Here is a 15,577-nt window from a genome sequence, read left to right as displayed (position 1 = left end):
AAGGTTGCAAAGATTTAGTTTGGTACTCGGTACTTGGCATTGCAAATTACTAGAGTCTAAGGACAGGTATGAAAGTTTATTACTAATTGCTATTGTGCCACTGAAATGATTGGCCAAGAGTTTTGTAGCTCAATTGACACCTCATGGTGTTTCCAATGAAGACATCCATGGTTCAAATCCTCCTCTCCCATTGTCATAACTATTAAGAAAAAAAAAAGATTCATAGAAAGATTAAGCTCTTCAAGGGATAGAAAATCGACATTATCAGGGACCAATGCATGTTATAAAGTTGGCATTGAGATGACCATAATGTTAAAATAAACGGGAGCTGATTTACCTGAAGCTTTTTTATTTTTCCCTTTGAAAGTTGACACCACTTGCGTAAAAATATTGCAGGGAAGAAAGATGAGAAACCAAAATTAGACTATTCAAATAAAGATCATTTTCCTGTAGATTAATAAAGTAAAGCTGTGACAGATTTCTAAACTGCAAGTAACTAGTAGAATAATTAACTCAATTTATTTAGTAGTTCTAGCTCTTGTAAAAAAAGGATTAATCTTGCCACCCAATGGTAATCTATATTCATCAGCAGAATGTTAATTCCTAGGTGGAGTTCAACCCGATTTTAACCAATGTTGTCAAGTCAAATTCCAATCCATCTTCAGCAATCTTGAACATACAAAGACAAGAGCCTACTTGAAGGACTTGTAATAGCTTTGAAACTTAGAAGGGCTTGTTTTTCTTTCTCATTGCAAGTTAGATTGGAGCTCCTTTGCATAGGCTTGAATTGTAGGGAATTACAGAGAAAACTATAGCAAGAGAAGCACAACAATTATGAAAGACACAGATCTAATGAAGCAATAAGTAAGGAAGAATTGAATTCAAAGGAACCTTTACATGTTTAATAGCAGGCAACAACACAAGCATGAGTTTAAATAGGTTTTTAGCCAAAACCAGCCATTGATGGTTAGCTCACAAATAATGTTTATGTCTTTATTCATTTTCTTTAGTAATTAACCAAAGTGATCATTTAAATATCACCTTAGAGAGATGTGAACTACTATTTATGGTTTGATTTTCTCGACACATGATAATTTTCATGTATGCTACATTCTTGCAAGTGGGAGAAAGAATTCCACTGGACACTATTGAGCTTGACTTGCAAGTTGCAAGTTTCATGTTCGTCTTCAATATGATGCTTGAGAAATTGTCCACCTAAATAGGGAACAAATGTGTAAAACTTCCATATGACCAATCCCAATTAAGTTTTCAAATTCCCTACAGTACCTTTCAATATTGGTCCTTTGCAAGCATAACCATGACTCTTAAAAATGAACCATCCAGTTTTAAATATCCTAAAACTCAAGGAAAGCACTGCTGAGAGACTTTTTGTTGTTTAAGAGAAAGGTATAGTAAATTAACTGTCATTTGGGAGACCTGAGTAAATAGAAGCATAGCACTAGACTTGCTACTTTATCAAAATATTGTGTACATTTAATTAACATTTCAAGAAAAACAAAAAAGATGAAAAACCTTAAAATCCAGATTCAAGGTAGTTTTTATCTATTACTTTGAGATTATCAAAAAAAAATCTCCTCCGACATCAAAGGCCAGATTTGGCAAGGGAACAGTAGACTTTACAGAGCCACTATTTTGTAGCCTAAGATTCCTTCTCTGAAATTGTTTGGAAGGGATCCAACTGATACCCTTGGAATTTGTTATAAATGTGATTAAGTTGTCCAGCTATGCACAATCTTGTTGAGACTTTACAAAGTGATCGCTAGGAAATTCTAAAGAGAGTTATCAGGATAGCCAAATGAACACTTAGCTACTAAGATACCAAAATTCCTCCTCAAAGTAACAAAAATAATCCTCACCCAAAAAAAAAAAAAAAGAAAAAAAAAAAGAGAGTAACAATAACGCAAACAGGGCATCATTTCAAGATATAGTATACTACATTGCTTTTAAAGAATCAATTGCTTTTACGGACTAAAATTTGATTTTCCAAATTGCATTACATTGACATTTATAGGAAGTAACACCATATTCATTTATGCTAATGGAGTGAATTAACTAATAACATAAGTACTAACCAGCACAAAGATGCTCTAGAAATCATCAAAATATTGATAAACATGACATTTACACAAAATATTAAGAATCTTACAACATTTACTTACAACAAAACAAGACTCTTAAGCTTGTACCCCGTGTGATCCAGGAATTGAAAATACATAATTCTCCATTGCTTGTTCAATAGTAAAGGGCCACATACACCCCAAAACCCAACCACAAAGCTGAGTGCCAAGCTTACAAAGAACCAATCCACTTCAAGTCCACCGTTATGTTTACTCCCTTTGTTTTCATTGTTAGGGTCTACATCATCAATAGTACATTTATTAGAAAGTGGTAGTCCACAAAGTTTGTTTCCAATAAAACCTGATGCATTGAAGCTCTGTAATTGAGTGCTTAAAGGGATTTTCCCAATCAAATTATTGTTCGACAAGTTCAAATGATTTAAAAATGTCAAACTTGACATGCTTGAGGGAATTTGACCAAAAAGTTGGTTCATGGAGAAATCAATTGATTCCAATGATCTCATAGCACCTATATTCTCAGGAATACTTCCAATCAAGAGATTATATGATAGATTCAATGTTTGTAATCCTTGAAGACTAGTCACTTCTTTAGGGATCTCACCTGATAAACTATTATTGGAAAAGTCTATGCATTTTACTAGGTAGAGAATGTTGCTATACTCAAGAGCTTTGCCCTTTATCACAAGCAATTCACTTTCAAGAGGGACAGTTTCACCATAATAATCATCTGCTTGATAAAAACTAATTTTAGGATTTGAATTTTTTTTGTGGCCATGGCACTAAAATTTTTTACACATCTAGGAATACCTCCAAATAACTTATTATGAGAAAGGTCCAAGATTTGGAGTGCAATAAGAGCACAAAGTTCTTTTGGTATCTGACCATGGAAATTATTTGAGTGAAGGTTGAGAATCATCAAGCTTGAAAATTTGTGTCCTATCCATGAAGGTATGCTTCCAACAAACTCATTTTCAGCAACATCAAAAGTCACCAAATTTTCACAATTTCTCAAAGATGATGGTAAATTTCTCGAGAATTTGTTGTTGTTCTCTCGAGAATTTGTTGTTGTATAGGTGCAGAGACTTAAGAAGTGTCAAAGATCCAATGGATGCTGGAAAGCTGCCACTAAAATTGTTGTTTGCCAAATTTAGGACCACCAAGCTATTCCACTTCATCCAACAACCAGGAATTTTTCCTGATAAATTATTTTTTTCAAGATTGAGATATCCTGTGAATTTGGAATCATTTGTCTTGAAACACAAGAATGATGAAATTGACTTGGAGAATGAATTGTCAGAAAGATCTAGCACAATCACACTAGAGGATATATAAGGCAATGAACCTTTGAATTGGTTTGAACTTAAATCAGTCACTGAAGTAGACAAAATTGAAGGNTATTTGGAGTTTATTGCAACAAAAATTTTTTGCAAAACCTATTACCTCAAATTTTATTGAACATCTTGTATCAACTTATTGCAATGACTCATAATGATTCTTGCAATGCGTTTTTTTCTATTGCAATAAACATTTTTTCTTGTAGTGATTCTCAGGAATACTTCCAATCAGAGATTATATGATAGATTCAATGTTGTAATCCTTGAAGACTAGTCACTTCTTTAGGGATCTCACCTGATAAACTTTTATTGGAAAAGTCTATCATTTTACAGGTGAGAATGTGCTATACTAAGAGTTTGCCCTTTATCACAAGCAATTCACTTTCAAAGGGAAGTTTCACTAATAATCATGCTGAGTGATAAAACTATTAGGATTTGAATTTTTTTTGTGCCATGGCACTAAAATTTTTTACACATCTCAGGAATACCTCAATACTTATTATGAGAAAGGTCCAAGATGAGTGAATAGAGCAAAGTTCTTTTGGTATTGACCATGGAAATTATTTGAGTGAAGGTTGAGAATCATCAAGCTTGAAAATTTGTCCTATCCATAAGGTATGCTTCCAACAAACTCATTTTCAGCAACATCAAAAGTCAACAAATTTTCACAATTTCTCAGAGATGATGGTAAGTTTCTCAGAGAATTTGTTGTTGTATAGGTGCAAAGACTTAAGAAGTGTCAAAGATCCAAGGATGTCTGAAAACTGCCACTAAATTGTTGTTTTAATGATAACTTTGATGCAATGAGATATATATATATATATATATATTGTTGCAATGAACAATTTACTATTTCGAATATCTTGTAAGTATAGGCTATTACTTCACAAAACTTGTTGTAATAGATTGCAAATAATTGAACAAAATAAATCAGATTAAATTACTGCAATGATATCTTCATTGTAATAGATAATTAATTCATTTTGTCATTACGATTGACTATGAAATAATTAATTCCAAGTTATTGCAACAATATATTCATTGTAGTTACGTGTTTGTCATTGCAATAGATTGTAAAAGAATTAATATCAAATTATTGCAATGGCAACTTCAATGCAATAAGTTATTAATTCGAAATTTTCATTGCAATAGATTGCAAAAACAATTGGTATCAATTTATTGCAACGATTTTTTCATTTTAAGTTATTGCAACAATTTTTCCTAATATATTAAAACTTCTATTGCAGCTGAAAATTATAAGTTATTGCAACTTATTATTGTTGATGCAATAATTTAACACTTTTAAGTTACTATTGCAACAATTTTAACTTATAGATGCGATATTTTGTCTAAAACTACTATATACAAATTTTGTTGTATTAACATTTGATGTAATAGACATTTTTTGTTGTAGTGAATATAGGTGCTATGAGATCATTGGAATCAATTGATTTCTACATGAACCAACTTTCTGGTCAAATTCCCTCAAGCATGTCAAGTTTGACATTTTTAAATCATTTGAACTTGTCAAATAATAATTTGACTGGGAAAATCCCTTTAAGCACTCAACTATAGAGCTTCAATGCATCAGGTTTTATTGGAAACAAACTTTGTGGACTACCACTTTCGAATAATTGTACTATAAATGATGTAAACCCTGACAAAGAAAGCAACGGGAGTAAACATAATGGCAGACTTGAAGTGGATTAGTTCTTTGTAAGCATGGCACTCAGCTTTGTGGTTGGGTTTTGGGGTGTATGTGGCCCTTTACTATTGAACAAGCAATGGAGAATTATGTATTTTCAATTCCTAGGTCACATGGGGTACAAGCTTAAGGGTCTTGTTTTGTTGTAAGTAAATGTTGTAATTTTCTTAATATTTAGTGCAAATGTCATGTTTATCAATATTTTAATGATTTCTACTTATCAAAAATATTTGATGATTTCTAGATCATCTTTGTGCTGGTTAGTACTTTTATTAGTTAATTCACTTCATTAGCATATATGAATATAGTATTTATTCCTATGAATATCAAAGGAATCCAATTTGTAAAATCAAATTTTAGTCCATAAAAGCATTGTAGTATACTATGAGGCCGTTTGGATTGCGCATTTCAGTTTCAGCGTTTTGTTTTTTTTTTTTTTTTTTTTTTTTTTCTCTCTTTTTTTTTTTTCTTTTTTTTTTTTTTTGGGGTGAGGATTATTTTTGTTACTTTGAGGAGGAATTTTGGTATCTTAGTAGCTAAGTGTTCATTTGGCTATCCTGATAACTCTCTTTAGAATTTCCTAGCGATCACTTTGTAAAGTCTCAACAAGATTGTGCATAGCTGGACAACTTAATCACATTTATAACAAATTCCAAGGGTATCAGTTGGATCCCTTCCAAACAATTTCAGAGAAGGAATCTTAGGCTACAAAATAGTGGCTCTGTAAAGTCTACTGTTCCCTTGCCAAATCTGGCCTTTGATGTCGGAGGAGATTTTTTTTTGATAATCTCAAAGTAATAGATAAAAACTACCTTGAATCTGGATTTTAAGGTTTTTCATCTTTTTTGTTTTTCTTGAAATGTTAATTAAATGTACACAATATTTTGATAAAGTAGCAAGTCTAGTGCTATGCTTCTATTTACTCAGGTCTCCCAAATGACAGTTAATTTACTATACCTTTCTCTTAAACAACAAAAAGTCTCTCAGCAGTGCTTTCCTTGAGTTTTAGGATATTTAAAACTAGATGGTTCATTTTTAAGAGTCATGGTTATGCTTGCAAAGGACCAATATTGAAAGGTACTGTAGGGGAATTTGAAAACTTAATTGGGATTGGTCATATGGAAGTTTTACACATTTTTGGTTCCCTATTTAGGTGGACAATTTCTCAAGCATCATATTGAAGACGAACATGAAACTTGCAACTTGCAAGTCAAGCTCAATAGTGTCCAGTGGAATTCTTTCTCCCACTTGCAAGAATGTAGCATACATGAAAATTATCATGTGTCGAGAAAATCAAACCATAAATAGTAGTCCACATCTCTCTAAGGTGATATTTAAATGATCACTTTGGTTAATTACTAAAGAAAATGAATAAAGACATAAACATTATTTGTGAGCTAACCATCAATGGCTGGTTTTGGCTAAAAACCTATTTAAACTCATGCTTGTGTTGTTGCCTGCTATTAAACATGTAAAGGTTCCTTTGAATTCAATTCTTCCTTACTTATTGCTTCATCAGATCTGTGTCTTTCATAATTGTTGTGCTTCTCTTGCTATAGTTTTCTCTGTAATTCCCTACAATTCAAGCCTATGCAAAGGAGCTCCAATCTAACTTGCAATGAGAAAGAAAAACAAGCCCTTCTAAGTTTCAAAGCTATTACAAGTCCTTCAAGTAGGCTCTTGTCTTTGTATGTTCAAGATTGCTGAAGATGGATTGGAATCTGACTTGACAACATTGGTTAAAATCGGGTTGAACTCCACCTAGGAATTAACATTCTGCTGATGAATATAGATTACCATTGGGTGGCAAGATTAATCATTTTTTTACAAGAGCTAGAACTACTAAATAAATTGAGTTAATTATTCTACTAGTTACTTGCAGTTTAGAAATCTGTCACAGCTTTACTTTATTAATCTACAGGAAAATGATCTTTATTTGAATAGTCTAATTTTGGTTTCTCATCTTTCTTCCCTGCAATATTTTTACGCAAGTGGTGTCAACTTTCAAAGGGAAAAATAAAAAAGCTTCAGGTAAATCAGCTCCCGTTTATTTTAACATTATGGTCATCTCAATGCCAACTTTATAACATGCATTGGTCCCTGATAATGTCGATTTTCTATCCCTTGAAGAGCTTAATCTTTCTATGAATCTTTTTTTTCTTCTGAATAGTTATGACAATGGGAGAGGAGGATTTGAACCATGGATGTCTTCATTGGAAACACCATGAGGTGTCAATTGAGCTACAAAACTCTTAGCCAATCATTTCAGTGGCACAATAGCAATTAGTAATAAACTATCATACCTGTCCTTAGACTCTAGTAATTTGCAATGCCAAGTACCGAGTACCAAACTAAATCTTTGCAACCTTAAACACATTTTTGTCCAGCGGTCAGTTGTCTAAGAAAATCCCAGATTCCTTAGGCCATTCTAGGCATCTTGCATATCTTTCTTTCTATATATGATAATCCTTCTGTGGTCCCATCCTGAATATCTTGGAAAATTGTTAACCTTGTGGAAATTACATCTTCACACTCTATTGTCATGAATGTAAGCCCCAATGGGGCTCCTACTTTGAACTCAATGCCATCATAGTGAGTCCACACTTCTTGCATGGTCACCAACACAGAAACCTTATGCAGTTAGACATCTCACAAATAGGAATTTTAGACAGTTCCAAACTGGTTCTAGAATTTAACTATGTACATTAAATTGATCAATCTCCCTAAGAGCAAACTTGATGGCAAATTGGCAAGGTATCCAAGGTATTGCTAAATTTTGAACTTGCTGATTGAGCTCCAAATGTTTCAAAGGTCAGCTACAACAATCATATCCAAATGTTACAATTTTGAATATTGCTTTTCTAGACCAAGATCCTCATCTTGTGCCAAAACATTATTAGAAATTTGCCTGATAGTTCTTGACATATTAGATAAATCTCTATCAAGAGAACTTCATCATTCCCAGATGCATTGGCTATTTTTGACCCAATTAAACAGGGAAAAATAACCTTTCAAGGGTGATTCACAATCATGAATCATTGGCTCCCTTATATAAGCTTGAACTCCTGTGCTTGAACAACAATAGCTTCTTCATAATTGTACCTTTTTTATTGCAGAATTATACACATTGTGGGCTCCTCGATCTAGACTGGAATTATACCTTTGTTTATCTTTTTATGCTATAGATGTTGGGTTTTCTTGGTGGGTTGATAATTTGTTTAATTAGTGGGAAAAAGATTCAAGAAGAAATGGAAAATTTTAGATTTTGGGTCATTATCTCCCTGTTTGGATACTCAAAAAACTAAGTAAACGTAAATGAAATGATAAAGTTTGATTCTTTACCATATGTTGGGGGTTAATTTTATAGAATTAGTGAAATGGTCAGCCCAGTATTTTAGACTCAGTTGGACGGAGGGTCGTTGCTATATTGGGTCTTGGGAAAGAATAAAGATTTGGAATTTGGAATTTCAATTCCTGTTATTTTCTTACTTACCCTAAAAAAAAATTGTTATTTTGCTGGAAATAAAGTGATCTTTGGGCTAAATATGAGTGAAGTTTTTTATCGATTAAAGTTTTCTGCTGATTTAGGTGGAATAGATTCCTTTCCTCTTAGTTGGGATACTGGGGTAGCTTACTTAGGTGAAGTAAAGGACAAAAGCATTAAGGTTTTGCATATGCTATTCTTGATGTTCGTAATGTAACTTTGTTTTTGGGGTCCTTAAGAAGGGAACTAAAAGAATGGGAAAATTGGCTTTGCTTGGATGCATTAGTGTAGTGGTTTTCCACTTCTGAAACAAAGAAGAGAGAGAGAACATGAAAATTACTTATGAGAATGCTGGGAAAACACATATGCATGAGATGATCTGGAATCAACCCTTTTCATGGAAATGTTGAGAGTTTTCCTTTTGCATAATTTTTATATTTGAGTTTCATGTAAAATGGATAATGCCAAAATAGATTTCTTATGCGATTAAGCCATTTGATTTTCCCAAGAATTCTAAGTTTTTGAGAGATAATATTCACATGCAATCTTACATGTTTCTTTTAATATGATTTTTTTTCCAGGTTGCATGGACTTCTCTGGTCTGTGTTTATCAGAGGGCCAATGCAACTTTGGTTGCAGAAATTGTAACTGTTAACTTCTTATATTGATACTTATTTGTGCAAAAAGACTAGTTTAAGATAACAAATTAGAAGGCTGTGTGTTTGGTAAGTCATGGAGTCCCTGTGGAAGCTTTTATATTTGCTGGAGCCAGCACCCGTTACACTCAGTGTGACGGCAGTAGCTGTAACATTTGGATCTGCATTTCAGGCTCTAAATTACGAGAAAGAAATGGAGCAAAACCGTGACTTGTCTGAGGCATCCATTACACTAGATAGGTCCCAAGCACTAATGACCCCAGAAATGAGCTCTTGCAGTTTGCTGTTGATGTTCTACCTGTTCTCTTCTGTCTCACAACTCCTTACTGCATTTACAGCCATTGCCTCTGTTTCATCACTTTTCTTTTGTCTATCTCCACACGTTGCATATCTGAAGTCACAATTTGGTTTGACTGACCCATATGTGTCACGCTACTGCTCAAAGTTGTTCACACGAATTCAAGCTTTATTATTGCTGGCATGCATAGGTACTGTTGCAGCCTGGCTTGTTTCTGGGCATTGGATATTGAATAATTTATTGGGCATCTCCATATGTATTGCATTTGTGAGCCATGTGCAACTTCCAAACATATGTGCAATGCTGTTCATACAGTTGTTTGTATATGACATATTCTGGGTGTTTTTCTCTGAGAGGTTTTTTGGGGCAAATGTCATGGTTTCAGTGGCAACACAACAAGCATCAAATCCTGTTCATACAGATGCTAATAGTTTGAGTCTTTGAATCTACCTGGGTCACAATTGATAACAAAAAAGCTGGAGTTGCCTGTGAAGATAGTTTTTCCTAGGGATTTGTTGGGCAGAGCGATTTCTGGAGGAAATGGTTCAGACTTCATGATGCTTGGTCTTGGTGACATGGTAGACATCCTGCTCTTTTAATTGATATTATATTACTTTAATTAATTTAATTTTTTGCCAAATTTGGGAGGTCTACTGTATTTGAGCCCTGTCACATTTTAATCAGTATCTTGTTGCAATTAATTTTTCTGCTGACTGTCATCATTGTATATGTACTACCAAATAATATTGAAGCCCCCTCCTACTATTCTATTAGGCAAGTTATACATTAGGGCATATCCATAAGTTTTAGTTTGTTATTCCAGAGAAAAATTTTCATTGTGGAAGATCCAGCCATGTGTTTATCACACTCTCTTGGTTAATTAAAAAGTCATGTCCTGATGTTAAAAAGTATTAAGTGATCTTGCATGTTTTAAAACTTCACCAGACATTGATATTTGTTCTGTTGTTCTATGATTTGCTAGACGTGCTGTGCCAAAATATTATGTTGTGTTCTTTGTTCTCTTGGTTCAGGTTGATATCATTGGGGTAGCATTCACTTATTTTTGTGTGTAGTAATGTATCACATCCTCTTATCTTTTAATATTCGTCTCTAGTTTGGTTGTTACTTCATGCAAACTACATTGTTGGCACTGTTGACATTTTTTAGTCAGATGCAAGCTTGAATTTATACTCAGACACTCATGAAATTTGTTAAGCTTAGAGATCCAAGTGGATATTAATTATTTCGTATGTGGATCCTTGATTTTTTTTTTTTTTTAAATTTTTTTACTGATGGACAGCATTTTTTTAATAAAAATTTACTTATAACATCATGATTTGAATTGCATAAGCAACTTACCTGACAATTCTTCATCTTATACTGCATAATTCATTTTTGGCCTCATGGCCAGTAGATTATTATATATGGATCCCCTTTGAGCTAGCGTTGAGCTCATTTCTAGTGAGGTAGTCATAGATTGAGGTCACTCGACTGGTATTCAACAAACTTGCAAATAGCTTAAACTCAGCTGGTTGAAGTTACCCAAACTGAATAACCTAACCAATTTTTGGACAAATGAAAATGTGGAAAAACTGGATGTGATGTGCCAATGAAGGACATCAGTGAGTAATGCTTAATACTTAGGAGGAAAACAACTTCTTTTCAAGTATATACTTTTGCATGTGACACAGCAAAACTTTCATGATATATACATGCTTTTGAAAGATGTGAAAAACCCCAATGAAACCAGATGTTCTGGCTGGGAGATTCATTTCATAACTTCAATGTCCCTCTGTAGTGAGATTAAGTGCAGAACTTACAGCAACTTGGGGATTGAGAATCTTCAAGCGACATCGGTGGTTAGTCTTATCCTTTCTTGGGAAGAGGCCACAGAACACAAAAAAATATATCTTGATCATGCCAAGGAGGGACAAAGAGAAACGAGAAAAGGTTTTCCATTGTCAAACTTATTTTTTTTTTAAACTCCTCTTATGAGGAGCTCGTTAACAGAACATGGCCCATTGATAGTCATGGTGGATGTTAGGGTCCTAAATAGTTAAGGGCACTCTTTTAAATTAGATCTGCTCTAATGCATTTAATATTGTGTGTACCCTTATCTAATTTGGTTTTGGTAATCAGCTTGCCTATTCCAAAACCGTCCTGAACCTGATCAAGTTTATCTATCTTTTCTCAAGTTGTTTCAAGCCCTATGAAACATGCCTGTTCTGGTTGTGATGGATCAGATAACCAAATAAAGCTGACAAATTGCTACCCCTATGGTGAAGCTATCACTGAATTGTGACAGTGTACCGCCCAACTATGATTATGCTTTCTAAATTCTCCTTGCATGTTGAAGTTATCATATGGAATGATTATATTGAACTTCTTTTACAAAAGTGAAGAAAAAGGCAAATGTTTTACTATTACAGTGGGCATGACATTGTTTAGTATCTATCATAATTCTTATGCCAAGAAAGAGACATGTTCATACCCATATTTTGCTTCTTTGTTTTTTTTTTTTTTTTTTTTTGAGAATTTCAAAGTGGTATTGCCTTTCTGTTTGAGCTAATTTTGCCTTCTGCTATATTTACTAATTTTGTTTTGGTCATGTTCTTATGGCAGGCTATTCCTGCCATGCTTTTGGCTTTAGTTTTCAACTTTGATCATCGAAAGATCAGAGATTCAGTAAATCTCTTAGACATAAATTCTTCAAAGGGGCACAAATACATATGGTATGCCCCCTACTGGGTATGCCATTGGACTGGTAACTGCTTTAGCTGTTGGTGTTTTGACTCACTCACCTCAACCTGCACTTCTGTATCTGGTATTTTTCTTTTTCAATTTTCAATTTTTTGTATGTTGTTACTTATCAAAAAAAAAAAAAAAAAAATTGTATGATCTTTGTCAAGTTTGTTGGTATCTTCTGCAAATATTTATGGTTGCAATTCTTTTTGCTCTATTCTTTTTAGCAGTTTATAGGTCTATTGTGTATATGACTCCATATAAAATTAACAAATACAAACTTAAGTCAGCAACTTCTTTGGTCAGCTTTGTTGGTTCAGATGTTTGTGTCAATGAGATTTTTGGTGTCCATCATAGGCCTTTATGGTGGTAAATGTTGGAAATAGATGTATATATCTGATGCATAAGATGTCTTCTCGATTTTATGACAATAAATACTGATATTTTGGTTTTAAACTTCTGCAATGTCTAATTGTATGCAATAATTAGCTTGTACATGTATCTTCCATCTCACAATGTGTGGGCCCCACAGCTGTGTGGGATTACATGATATGAGAGGGAGGATGTATATATCCAATTCATAAGATATCTTCTTGATATATGACACTAAATACTGATATAATATTGATATTTTGGTTTTAACCTCTGAAAAACAAAACCCTCCCCCCTTCCAGAAAAACAAAAACCAAAAACAAAACACATCACAGCACATCTTGAGTAGCATGGTGGCAACACAATACTAGTGGATTTGCCTTGTTCTCGATAGTACTCTAGTTTTATGTAAAGGAACCACTATTGCTCCTTTTTACCTCTTAACCTCTTCCATATTTTTGGTGAATGTAGGTACCTTCTACTCTAGGACCTATTGTTGTGATCTCTTGGCTAAGAAAGGAGCTAATGGAGCTATGGGAAGGAAACATACCGAACCCAAATGAAAAAGCTCACCAAACAGAAGTTTGAGACATTTTATGATCCAATCCAACACGTCGCTGCTTGCAGTGCCAATTGAAAGTTGTAGATCACTTGATAGTTCTTGTTAAACTTAAATAGAAAATCAATTATGTTTATTTTGCCTTATCCAACATTTGGCAAGAGGGGTTTCCCTCTAATTGCCCAGCAATGATAATAGGGAAATTTCTGTTAGCCTTGTACCCTACTTTGGGCTGTCTCTTGAGATGAGAGAATATCCATTACCATACTAAATCTGTGACATGAATGAGACCCAATTTGAGGGTGTTTGGAGGGAAAAAGGTTACACAGGCTCTTGGCACCAACAAGATTCTGGTATTCTTCTTGCTCTGAGGCATACATGGCATGTGTAATTGAAGACTACTGTAGCTCTCCCAGGCTTTTGAACTAAGAAGTGACTAGTGAGACAAATGCACGTTGTAATGTGACACCTGAAACTAAAAAATGTGCCACCATTTTAATTTTTTTTTGTCTAGCTAAAAAGATAAGCAAGCTTCAATTTGTATAAGAGTAGTGTTGTGTTGGATTGAAATGGTCGGAATAATCTCTGTTGGGGATAGACACTAGAAAATGATATGAGCTCCAAGAATATGCATTTATAAAATGCAAAACATTATGGAAAGGAATACTTCCCATTTTCTTCTCAAGTTCATTTATTGAGCGCAAGCAATCTCTGGTTACCAGCAAAATGAAATGGAGAGATAATAAGTGTGACACTCACTATCCAGTCTCCAAACAGTGAGCAAGCATAAGTGTGCATTAAGGTCAGGATTAAAAATTAAAATTATTTCACTATTCAGCTTATTTTTGTTATTATTTATGAGTTTCACTGCACTTTTTGGCACTATTCATAAGCTTTATTGTATTATTTCAACTAATTTTTACCTAGGTAAAATGCATATATTTTATTAAACTTAAAATAATAATATGTTTTGTCGACTAGCTCAAATGGATAATACAATTGTATGTATAAAGTTTGTAAGTTCATTTTTATAAAATTTATTCTAATTTCTAAAACAAAATTATATAATAAATTTTTAAAAAATAATTGATGGATAATATGACAATATTCTAGTCAAATAAAAAGGTCAAACATGATATTGTATATGGTTCTTTTGTCCTTTATAAAAATACACAATAGTGAAAGTTATGGACAAAATGAAATATATGTTCCGATTGAAATAATATAATCCAAAATCCAAAGATAGAAAATTACAAGAATGGTAAATTTTCTTTGTTCTTATCTTTTGATAGTTAGTTTTTGTATAATAAATCAATGGTTTCATGCAATTTATTTTAAGATCTAAGTGGCTAATTTAAATCTTCATATATATATATATATATATATTAGTAAAATAGTAATAATAGAGCACACTTGAGAATTGAGATGCAACTTATTAAACGAGTTTTTTTTTTTTTACTTCATTCATTTATGATTTATCCATTCAATATTTCTTGATGATCTCCTCTCTAAAAATCACAAATTAATCACAACTTCCAATCATGGAAAAAAAAAAAAAAAAAAAAAGAAGGTGTGTAGATATAAATTATTTCCAATTTTCCATTCCACATAAATGCTCATACTAAACGACGCCGTGCAAACACTGTGTAGGCTTACTATAGGCTGTGTGGGATTTTTAAGAAAATAACTACAAAACTCAAACAATATTATTAGTTAGCCAACGTTTCAAACATATTGCATTTCTAACAATTCGATTTCAAAGTAGTCGATTTTACTGTTCATATCGCCTATTTTTGCGCCACGTAGATAAAGAAATCGAGTCCAGTGGACTTATTTCTTATACACAGAAAACGACTTCAGAGAAGTCGTCTTCTTTGTATAGAAGACGACTTCTCTGAAGTCGTTTTCTTTGTATAGAAACTGAAATCCCAGCGACCCAGACAAACTGCAAATAGCCTCAATCCCCTCAGGCGACCAATTCAATTCCAAAAAAAAAACGAAACCCAAACAGGAATGACAAATCCAAACCCAAACGAAACCCAAACCCACGAATGACAAATCTGATCTGATCTGATCTCGAAATGGAGTCGTCGTCGATGTTTGTGGAACTGGAAGACGGACCTGACTCGGCAGATCCGTGAGGTTTTGTTGAACGCCGACTCAGAGGGTACGACGGTGCGCTCATTCAGAACGCCGATGATGCAGGCGCCACCACCGTCCGACTCTGCCTGGACCGCCGTGTCCACCCGCCTATGCCCAGCTGTAGATCCGCCGAGTAGCTGTAAGTAATTTCTCATTTGAAATACAAGCTTGATTCAGTAGGAACTT

At 33.7% G+C, this 15,577-nt stretch overlaps 1 pseudogene; it reads left to right on the top strand.

Moving 5' to 3' along the window:
* Positions 1-13,685, top strand: part of LOC112019401 (signal peptide peptidase-like 1) — a 50,764-nt pseudogene extending 37,079 nt beyond the window's left edge.
* Positions 13,686-15,577: the final 1,892 nt, after the last annotated feature.

This window comes from Quercus suber, unplaced genomic scaffold (assembly GCF_002906115.3).
Source record: "Quercus suber isolate HL8 unplaced genomic scaffold, Cork oak 2.0 scaffold_461, whole genome shotgun sequence".
Classification (NCBI taxonomy): domain Eukaryota; kingdom Viridiplantae; phylum Streptophyta; class Magnoliopsida; order Fagales; family Fagaceae; genus Quercus; species Quercus suber.
Note: the sequence above shows the minus strand (reverse complement) of the source record. Positions and strands in the feature narration are given on the sequence as shown.